Source organism: Balaenoptera acutorostrata, chromosome 2 (genome assembly GCF_949987535.1).
Source record: "Balaenoptera acutorostrata chromosome 2, mBalAcu1.1, whole genome shotgun sequence".
Taxonomy (NCBI): Eukaryota; Metazoa; Chordata; class Mammalia; order Artiodactyla; family Balaenopteridae; genus Balaenoptera; species Balaenoptera acutorostrata.
In genome coordinates this window covers 126,226,420-126,238,267 of record NC_080065.1, presented here as the reverse complement: position 1 = coordinate 126,238,267, position 11,848 = coordinate 126,226,420, and positions in this window count along the sequence as shown.

The window sequence follows — 11,848 nt, the reverse complement described above, 5'->3', positions numbered from 1 at the left end:
GTGGTCAGAAAAGATACTTGATATGATTTCAGTTTTCTTAAACTTACCAAGGCTTGATTTGTGACCCAAAATATGGTCTATCCTGGAGAATGTTCCATGAGCACTTGAGAAGAAAGTGTATTCTGTTGTTTTTGGATGGAATGTCCTATAAATATCAATTAAGTCCATCTTGTTTAATGTAGCATTTAAAGCTTGTGTTTCCTTATTTATTTTCATTTTGGATGATCTGTCCATTGGTGAAAGTGGGGTGTTAAAGTCCCCTACTATGATTGTGTTACTGTCGATTTCCCATTTTATGCCTGTTAGCATTTGCCTTATGTATTGAGGTGCTCCTATGTTGGGTGCATAAATATTTACAATTGTTATATCTTCTTCTTGGATTGATCCCTTGATCATTATATAGTGTCCTTCTTTGTCTCTTGTAATAGTCTTTATTTTAAAGTCTATTTTGTCAGATATGAGGATTGCTACTCCAGCTTTCTTTTGATTTCCACTTGCATGGAATATCTTTTTCTATCCCCTCACTTTAGGCTATATGTGTCCCTAGGTCTGAAGTGGGTCTCTTGTAGACAGCATATGTACGGGTCTTGTTTTTGTATCCATTCAGCCAGTCTATGTCTTTTGGTTGGAGCATTTAATTCATTTACATTTAAGGTAGTTATCGATATGTATGTTCCTATTACCATTTTCTTAATTGTTTTGGGTTTGTTTTTGTAGGTCTTTTCCTTCTCTTGTGTTTTCTGCTTAGAGAAATTCCTTTAGCATTGTTGTAAAGCTGGTTTGGTGGTGCTGAATTCTCTTAACTTTTGCTTATCTGTAAAGGTTTTAATTTCTCCATCGAATCTGAATGAGATCCTTGCTGTGTAATCTTGGTTGTAGGTTTTTCCCTTTCATCACTTTTAATATGTCCTGCCACTCCCTTCTGTCTTGCAGATTTTCTGTTGAAAAATCAGCTGTTAACGTTATGGGGATTCCCTTCTATGTTATTTGTTGCTTTTCCCTTGCTGCTTTTAATATTTTTTCTTTGTGTTTAAGTTTTGATAGTTTCATTAATATGTGTCTTGGCATGTTTCTCTTTGGGTTTATCCTGTATGGTACTCTCTGTGCCTTCTGGACTTGATTGACTATTTCCTTTCCCATGTTAGGGAAGTTTTCCACTATATTCTCTTCAAATGTTTTCTCAGCCCCTTTCTTTTTCTCTTCTTCTTCCGGGACCCCTATAATTCAAATGTTGGTGTGTTTAATGTTGTCGCAGAGGTCTCTGAGACTGTCCTTAATTCTTTTCATTCTTTTTTCTTTATTCTGCTCTCTGGCAGGTATTTCCACCATTTTATCTTCCAGCTCACTTATCCATTCTTCTGCCTCAGTTATTCTGCTATTTATTGATTTCTTCCAGAGTATTTTTAATTTCAGTAATTGTGTTGTTCATCAGTGTTTGTTTTCTCTTTGGTTCTTCTAGATCCTTGTTAAATGTTTCTTGTATTTTCTCCATTCTGTTTCCAAGATTTTGGATCATCTTTACTATCATTACTCTGAATTCTTTTTCAGGTAGGTGGCCTGTTTTGTCTTCATTTATTTGGTCTTGTAGGTTTTTACCTTGCTCCTTCGTCTGTAATATACTTTTTTTGTCATTTCATGGGTTTTTTTTTGTCTTTTTGATGGGTGGTGCTGTATTCCTGTCTTACTGGTTGTTTGGCCTGAGACCTCCAGCACTGGAGTTTGCAGGCAGTTGGATAGAGCCGGGTCTTGGTGCTGAGATGAGGACCCCCAGGAGGCCTCACTCTGATTAATATTACCTGGGGTCTGAGGTTCTCTGTTAGTCCAGTGATTTGGACTTGGAGCTCCCACCACAGGAGCTTGGCCTGACCTGTAGCCTGGGAACCAAGATCTCACAAGCTCGTGGCATGGTGAATAAAGGAAAAAAGGAACAGTACAATATCAAAGAATAAAAAACAAAATAAAATTAGAAAAATAAAAAATACATTAGGAAAAATAAAACTATAATTGAAACAACTGCAACAAGGTAAAATAAAACCACAACAGAAAAAAGAAAAGGGGGGGAGAACAAGCCAAAAGCAGAGAACAATAACAAAGTATAAAGAATAAAATAAAATTAGAAAAATAAAAGGTTAGGAAAAATAAAAATATAAAAGAATCAACAACAGTGAATCAGCAAGGTAAAACAGAACCCCAATCTAAAAGAGGAAAAAAAAAAGCCTTGGCTATGGGGGCAGAGTTTAGGCGGGGGTGGAATTTAGGGGCAGGGTTTAGGGTGGGGCAGGACCAAGGCTGGTGGGGTGGTGACGTTGGAGCATGGGGCAGGGCCTAGGCGGGCACGTTCAAGCATGGGCCTGGCCCCTGCTTAGGACCTGTGCACAGAAGGAGACAGGCAGCACGTGGAAAGGAGGGCCTCTGGAGTGTGGGGTTCCAGAGTTTGGAGGTAGGGCCCTGAGTGAGGGTGTGTGGGTGGGGTTTAGGCCCAGTGCTTTGGAGGGGGTCTGTAAGTGTAGAGGTAGGACCATGCGTGGGGTTGTAGGGGTGGGACTTCGGTTCTGCGTGGCAGGAGGGAGGCTCTGAGGGCAGAGGATTAGGCCCAGGAGCCCAACAGGCTCCCCAGTGCCTAAGTGGACTGGGAAAGCACTGGCCGGGTTCCCTTCTCTTCCTTCTGCCCCTCCCCCCCATCTCCCCCAGGGTCTCCCCCATCCCGCTGGACCCCTAACCACAGGTGGGTCCCTCTGAGTGTAGGAACTCTTCCCCTCACCAAGTCACCCCTCAGGGGTGCTGGTCCCAAAGGTCCAGACTTTACTTTTGCTCCCCTTCCCTCCCCCCACTCCCTCAGGACCCACACGGCTGGAGGGGGCCTCCATGGGTAGAGGATCAGGCCCGGGATCTCAGCAGGTTCCTGGGGGCCCCAAAACCTGGCCACACTCCCTATTGTTCCTCTGCCCTCCCAATGGTTCCCCAATTTCCCCCTTCCAGCGTGGGATCCCTTCTCCTCCCCCAGCCGGCCCTCAGGGGCGCCAGTCCTGTCCTGCCTCCACTTCTCCTCCCCCTTCACACCCCCCATGCCCCATGTCCTACCTTGTCGCTGGGGGTTCCTCCCGTCCCCTTAGGTGTCTGTGGTCCCCCACGGATGCCTGGTAGGTGCCCTAGTTGTGAGGAGACAACTTCCACGTCCTCCTAGTACACCATCTTCACTCCGCCCCCTATTTTTACTTTTGAATATCGTTTCAGTGTTATATAAACACAACCAGTACTTTAATAATATTATAAAAAGTGCTACATAGATTTGGAAATGAGATCAAATTTTGGGCCGAAGAGTGGATGTGTGATTAATCACCTATTTGATATTCAGCTCTATAGAAAATAGACCTTTATATGAGACAATTATCTGGATAAATTCTGCTTCCAAGAATGAGACAGGTTCATCTTTAAATATAAAACAACAACAAGAAGCACAGACACAGAGAAAGCAATATATATATATATATTTATTTTTGGTAGAATTAAATAAAACCAGAGAGACCAATTCCATTTTGCATATATCTCTATGTCTAATTTTAGCATCTAAATCTATGTTTAAATGACACCTAGGAGTTCCCTGGTGGCACAGTGGTTAAGAATCTACCTGCCAATGCAGGGGACAGAGTTCGAGCCCTGGTCCGGGAAGATCCCACACGCTGTGTAGCAACTAAGCCCGTGCGCCACAACTACTGAGCCTGCGTGCCACAACTACTGAAGCCCATGTGCCTAGAACCCATGCTCCACAAGAAAAGCCACCGTGGTGAGAAGCCCACGCACCTCAACAAAGAGCAGTCCCTGCTCGCCACAACTAGAGAAAGCCCATGTGCAGCAGCGAAGACCCAATGCAGCCAAAAATAAAATATAAATTTTTAAAAAATTTGAAAATTAAAAATTTTTAAATTTTGTTAAAAGTACAGCATTAAATGACATCACTGTTATACTTAGCTTATAAGTATATAAATAGGTCTACATAAAATTTTAAACTTTCATAGTTTAATATCTAATAGTTTTATATCTAATGGAAATTTAAAATAAAGTTAATGGAATTTTCATTTAAAGTTAAAACATTATAAATAAACCTTAACAAGTGAAAGAAATTTATGCTTGCTTAAGATAATGTAACATAGTATTACAAAGAAATACTAATTTTGAACAAACTGTGTTCTATGTGTATAATTCCAGGCTTAAAAATCTCCTCTTCATCCCAGATAAAAGAGTTTGCTCAGCAATATAATGGTAACATTGGATTATAGTCCAAATAATAAAGTAAATGTCCATGAATCCATATATAAAGAAATAAGTAAATAATAAATGTGGGAGAAGTGACAAGCATTCCTTAAAGAATTTCAATTAATGTAAAAGGAATCAGAAATAGAAAATCACCATTCACTGCCACAGTATTAATTGCCACAGAAAATAGCCCACAGTGGATACTACAATTTGTGGTCAAAAGTTAAAGCAAAAACATTGTTTTGTTTTGTTTAATGTTTATTTATTTATTTGGCCGTGCCAGGTCTTGGTTGTGGCATGCGGGAATCTTCCTTGCGGCATGCAGGATCTTTTCTTTAGTTGAGGGTTGGGGGATCCTTAGTTGTGGCATGCAGGATCTAGTCCCCTGATCAGGGATTGAACCTGGGCCCCCTGTATTGGGAATGCGGAGTCTTAACCACTGGACCACCAGGGAAGTCCCTAAAGCAGAAACATTGTATTTGCATAGTTTCAAAGTGTCTCTCCCCAGCTATTAATTACAAAGGGAAAAACAGTAACATTACAGTAAAGAAACTTGACAGATATTATCTTAACCAAGTGATCAAGATTAACATCACTTTAACACTACTGAACTGTACTTAAAAATGGTTAACATAGTAGATTTTGTTTTTTTACCACAATAAAAAAATTAACATCACCAGATAAGACATTTTGACATCATGTACCCCCCGATATGATGCACTGAGAAGGCCACAGTATCATTTCTGTGATATTCTTCCCAGTAATGCATAACATCAATCTAATTATGAGAAAACAAAGACAATGTCAAGTTGAGACACATGTTTGTTAACTATTAGCTTACTGTGGTAATCATCTCACAATATATGCTGTACACTCTAAATTTAAACAGTGCTATATGTCAATTATACCTCAGTAAAACTGGGGAAAAATTGAGGGACATTTTACAAATAACTGACCAGTACTCTTCAAAAGTCTCAAAGTTAGAGATTGGTTCAAGATGGCGGAGTAGAAGGATGTGCTCTCACTTCCTCTTGCGAGAACACCAGAATCACAACTAACTGCTGAACAATCATCAACAGGAAGACACTGCAACTCACCAAAAAAGATACCCCACATCCAAAGACAAAGGAGAACCCACAGTGAGATGGTAGGAGGGGCACAATCACAATAAAATCAAATCCCATAACTGCTGGGTGGGTGACTCACAAACTGGAGAACACTTATACCACAGAAGTCCACCCACTGGAGTGAAGTTTCTGAGCCCCACGTCAGGCTTCCCAACCTGGGGATCTGGCAACAGGAGGAGGAATTCCTAGAGAATCAGACTTTGAAGGCTAGCGGGATTTGATTGCAGGATTTTGACAGGACTGGGGGAAACAGAGACTCCGCTCTTGGAGGGCACACACAAAGTAGTGTGCGCATCGGAACCCAAGCAAAGGAGCAGTGATCCCATAGGAGACTGAACCAGACCTACCTGCTAGTGTTGGAGGGTCTCCTGCAGAGGTGGGGGGTGGCTCTGTCTCACCATGAGGACAGGGACACTGGCAGCAGAAGTTCTGGGAAGTACTCCTTGGCGTGAGCCCTCCCAGAGTCCGCCATCAGCCCCACCAAAGAGCCCAGGTAGGCTCCAGTGTTGGGTCACCTCAGGCCAAACAACCAACAGGGAGGGAACCCAGCCCCACCCATCAGCAGACAAGCAGATTAAAGTTTTACTGAGCTCTGCCCACCAGAGCAACAGCCAGCTCTACCCACCACCAGTCCCTCCCATCAGGAAACTTGCACAAGCCTCTTAGATAGCCTCATCCACCAGAGGGCAGACAGCAGAAGCAAGAAGAACTACAACCCTGCAGCCTGTGGAACAAAAACCACATTCACAGAAAGATAGACAGGATGAAAAGGCAGAGGGCTATGTACCAGATGAAGGAACAAGATAAACCCCCAGAAAAACAACTAAATGAAGTGGAGATAGGCACCCTTCCAGAAAAAGAATTCAGAATAATGATAGTGAAGATGATCCAGGACCTCGGAAAAAGAATGGAGGCAAAGATCGAGAAGATGCAAGAAATGTTTAACAAAGATCTAGAAGAATTAAAGAACAAACAAACAGATGAACAATACAATAACTAAAATGAAAAGTACACTAGAAGGAATCAATAGCAGAATAACTGAGGCAGAAGAACGGATAAGTGACCTGGAAGACAGAATGGTGGAATTCACTGCTGCAGAACAGAACAAAGAAAAAAGAATGAAAAGAAATGAAGACAGCCTGAGAGACCTCTGGGACAACATTAAACGCAACAACATTCGCATTATAGGGGTCCCAGAAGGAGAAGAGAGAGAGAAAGGACCAGAGAAAATATTTGAAGAGATTATAGTCGAAAACTTCCCTAACATGGGAAAGGAAATAGCCACCCAAGTCCAGGAAGCACAGAGAGTCCCATACAGGATAAACCCAAGGAGAAACATGCCAAGACACATAGTAATCAAATTGGCAAAAATTAAAGACAAAGAAAAATTATTGAAAGCAGCAAGGGAAAAATGACCAGTAACATACAAGGAAACTCCCAAAAGGTTAACAGCTGATTTCTCAGCAGAAACTCTACAAGCCAGAAGGGAGTGGCATGATATACTTAAAGTGATGAAAGGGAAGAACCTACAACCAAGATTACTCTACCCAGCAAGGATCTCATTCAGATTTGATGGAGAAATCAAAAGCTTTACAGACAAGCAAAAGCTAAGAGAATTCAGCACCACCAAACCAGCTCTACAACAGATGCTAAAGGAACTTCTGTAAGTGGGAAACATAAGAGAAGAAAAGGACCTACAAAACCAAACCCAAAACAATTAGGAAAATGGTAATAGGAACATACATATCGATAATTACCTTAAACCTGAATGGATTAAATGCTCCAACCAAAAACCACAGGGTTGCTGAATGGATACAAAAACAAGACCCGTACATATGCTGTCTACAAGAGACCCACTTCAGACCTAGGGGCACATACAGACTGAAAGTGAGGGGATGGAAAAAGATATTCCATGCAAATGGAAATCAAAAGAAAGCTGGAGGAGCAGTACTCATATCAGATAAAGTAGACTTTAAAATAAAGAATGTTACAAGAGACAAGGAAGGACACTACATAATGATCAAGGGATCAATCCAAGAAGAAGATATAACAATTATGAACTATAAATGCACCCAACATAGGAGCACCTCAATACATAAGGCAACTGCTAACAGCTATAAAAGAGGAAATCGACAGTAACACAATAATAGTGGGGGACTTTAACACCTCACTTACACCAATGGACAGATCATCCAAACAGAAAATTAATAAGGAAACACAAGCTTTAAGTGACACAATAGACCAGATAGATTTAATTGATATTTATAGGACATTCCATCCAAAAACAGCAGATTACACTTTCTTCTCAAGTGCACACGGAACATTCTCCAGGATAGATCACATCTTGGGTCACAAATCAAGCCTCAGTAAATTTAAGAAAATTGAAATCATATCAAGCACCTTTTCTGACCAAAACGCTATGAGATTAGAAATTAATTACAGGGAAAAAAACGTAAAAACCAAAAACACATGGAGGCTAAACAATATGTTACTGAATAACCAAGAGATCACTGAAGAAATCAAAGAGGAAATCAAAAAATACCTAGAGGTAAATGACAATGAAAACACAACGATCCAAAATTTATGGGTTGCAGCAAAAGCAGTTCTAAGAGGGAAGTTTATAGCTATACAAGCCTACCTAAAGAAACAAGAAAAATCTCAAGTAAACAATCTAACGTTACACCTAAAGGAACTAGAGAAAGAAGAACAAACAAAACCCAAAGTTAGCAGAAGGAAAGAAATCATAAAGATCAGAGCAGAAATAAATGAAATAGAAACAAAGAAAACAATAGCAAAGGTCAATAAAACTAAAAGTTGGTTCTTTGAGAAGATAAACAAAATTGATAAACCATTAGCCAGACTCATCAAGAAAAAGAGGGAGAGAACTCAATAAAATTAGAAATGAAAAAGGAGAAGTTACAACAGACACTGCAGAAATACAAAGCATCCTAAGAGACTACTACAAGCAACTCTATGCCAATAAAATGGACAACCTGGAAGAAATGGACAAATTCTTAGAGAGGTATAACCTTCCAAGACTGAACCAGGAAGAAATAGAAAATATGAACAGAGCAATCACAAGTAATGAAATTGAAACTGATTAAAAATCTTCAAACAAACAGAAGTCCAGGACCAGATGGCTTCACAGGCGAATTCTATCAAACATTTAGAGAAGAGCTAACACCCATCCTTCTCAAACTCTTCCAAAAAATTGCAGAGGAAGGAACACTCCCAAACTCATTCTATGAGGCCACCATCACCCTGATACCAAAACCAGACAAAGATACTACAAAAAAAGAAAATTACAGACCAATATCACTGATGAATATAGATGCAAAAATCCTCAACAAAATGCCAGCAAACAGAACGCAACAACACATTAAAAGGATCATACACCATGATCAAGTGGGATTTATCCCAGTGATGCAAGGATTCTTCAATATATGCAAATCAATCAATGTGATACACCATATTAACAAATTGAAGAATAAAAACCATATGATCATCTCAATAGATGCAGAAAACGCTTTTGACAAAATTCAACACCCATTTATGATAACTCTCCAGAAAGTGGGCATAGAGGGAACCTACCTCAACATAATAAAGGCCATATATGACAAACCCACAGCAAACATCATTCTCAATGGTGAAAAACTGAAAGCATTTCCTCTAAGATCAGGAACAAGACAAGGATGTCCACTCTCACCACTATTATTCAACATAGTTTTGGAAGTCCTATTCACAGCAATCAGAGAAGAAAAAGAAATAAAAGGAATCCAAATTGGAAAAGAAGAAGTAAAACTGTCACTGTTTGCAGACGACATGATACTATACATAGAGAATCCTAAAGATGCCACCAGAAAACTACTAAATCTAATCAATGAATTTGGTAAAGTTGCAGGATACAAAATTAATGCACAGAAATCTCTTGCATTCCTATACACTAATGATGAAAATCTGAAAGAGAAATTAAGGAAACACTCCCATTTACCACTGCAACAAAACTAATAAAATACCTAGGAATAAACCTACCTAGGGAGACAAAAGACCTTTATGCAGAAAACTATAAGACACTGATGAAAGAAATTAAAGATGATACCAACAGATGGAGAGATATACCATGTTCTTGGATTGGAAGAATCAATATTGTGAAAATGACTATAGTACCAAAGCAATCTACAGATTCAATGCAATCCCTATCAAATTACCAGTGGCATTTTTTACAGAACTAGAACAAATCATCTTAAAATTTGTATGGAGACACAAAAGACCCCGAATAGCCAAAGTAGTCTTGAGGGAAAAAGACGTAGCTGGAGGAATCAGACTCCCTGACTTCAGACTATACCACAAAGCTACAGTAATCAAGACAATATGGTACTGGCACAAAAACAGAAATATAGATCAATGGAACAAGATAGAAAGCTCAGAGATAAACCCATACACCTATGGTCAACTAATCTATGACAAAGGAGGCAAGGATATACAATGGAGAAAAGACAGTCTGTTCAATAAGTGGTGCTGGGAAAACTGGACAGCTACATGTAAAAGAATGAAATTAGAACACTCCCTAACAGCATACACAAAAATAAACTCAAAATGGATTAGAGACCTAAATGTAAGACCGGGCACTATAAAACTCTTGGAGGAAAACATAGGAAGAACACTCTTTGACATAAATCACAGCAAGATCTTTTTTGATCCACCTCCTAGAGTAATGGAAATAAAAACAAAAATAAACAAATAGGACCTAATGAAACTTCAAAGCTTTTGCACAGCAAAGGAAACCATAAACAAGACGAAAAGACAGCCCTCAGAATGGAAGAAAATATTTGCAAACGCATCAATGGACAAAGGATTAATCTCCAAAGTATATGAACAGCTCATGCAGCTCAACATTAAAAAAACAAACAATCCAATCCAAAAATGGTCAGAAGACCTAAATAGACTTTTCTCCAAAGAAGACATACAGATGGCCAGGAAGCACATGAAAAGCTGCTCAACATCACTAATTATTAGAGAAATGCAAATCAAAATTACAATGAGGTATCACCTCACACCAGTCAGAATGGGCATCATCAGCAAATCTACAAACAACAAATGCTGGAGAGGGTGTGGAGAAAAGGGAACCCTCTTGCACTGTTGGTGGGAATGTACATTGATACAGCCACTATGGAGAACAGTATGGAGGTTCCTTAAAAAACTAAAAATAGAATTACCATATGACCCAGCAATCCCACTACTGGGCATATACCCAGAGAAAACCATAATTCAAAAAGACACATGCACCCCAATATTCATTGCAGCACTATTTACAAAAGCCAGGTCATGGAAGCCACCTAAATGCCCATCGACAGATGAATGGATAAAGAAGATGTGGTACATATATACAATGGAATATTACTCAGCCATAAAAAGGAACGAAATTGGGTCATTTGTAGAGACGTGGATGGATCTAGAGACTGTCATACAGAGTGAAGGAAGTCAGAAAGAGAAAAACAAATATTGTATATTAACGCATATATGTGGAACCTCGAAAAATGGTACAGATGAACCGGTTTGCAGGGCAGAAATTGAGACACAGATGTAGAGAACAAACGTTTGGACACCAAGGGGGGAAAGCGGCGGGGGGATGGGGGTGGTGGTGTGATGAAATGGGAGATTGGGATTGACATGTATACACTGATGTGTGTAAAATGGATGACTAATCAGAACCTGCTGTATAAAAAAATATATAAAAGAAAAAAAAATTTTTTTTTAAAGTCTCAAAGTCATGAGAGACCAGAAAAGGTTAAGGAACTATGATGAATGGTAGGAACTAAATGCATTGTGAGATCCTGGATTGGATCCTTGAAAAGAAAAAGGACAGTAGGAGAAAACTGGTAAAATCTGAATAACGTTTGTAGTTTAGTTAATAGAGTTGTACCAAGGTTAATTTCTTAATTTTGTTATCTGTGCTATGGTTATGTAAGATGGTAACATTAAGGGAAGCCAGGTGAAGAGTATATGATAACACTATACTATTCCTGCAGTTTTCTTAAGTCTAAAATTATCTCATAAAGAATTTAAGGCAATATCAAAAAAACAAACAACCCAATCCAAAAATGGGTAGAAGACCTAAATAGACATTTCTCCAAAGAAGATATACAGATTGCCAACAAACACATGAAAGAATGCTCAACATCATTAATCATTAGAGAAATGCAAATCAAAACTACAGTGAGATATCATCTCACACCAGTCAGAATGGCCATCATCAAAAAATCTACAAACAATAAATGCTGGAGAGGGTGTGGAGAAAAGGGAACCCTCTTGCACTGTTGGTGGGAATGTAAATTGATACAGCCACTATGGAGAACAGTATGGAGGTTCCTCAAAAAACTAAAAATAGAACTACCATATGACCCAGCAATCCCACTACTGGGCATATACCCTGAGAAAACCATACTTCAAAAAGAGTCATGTACCAC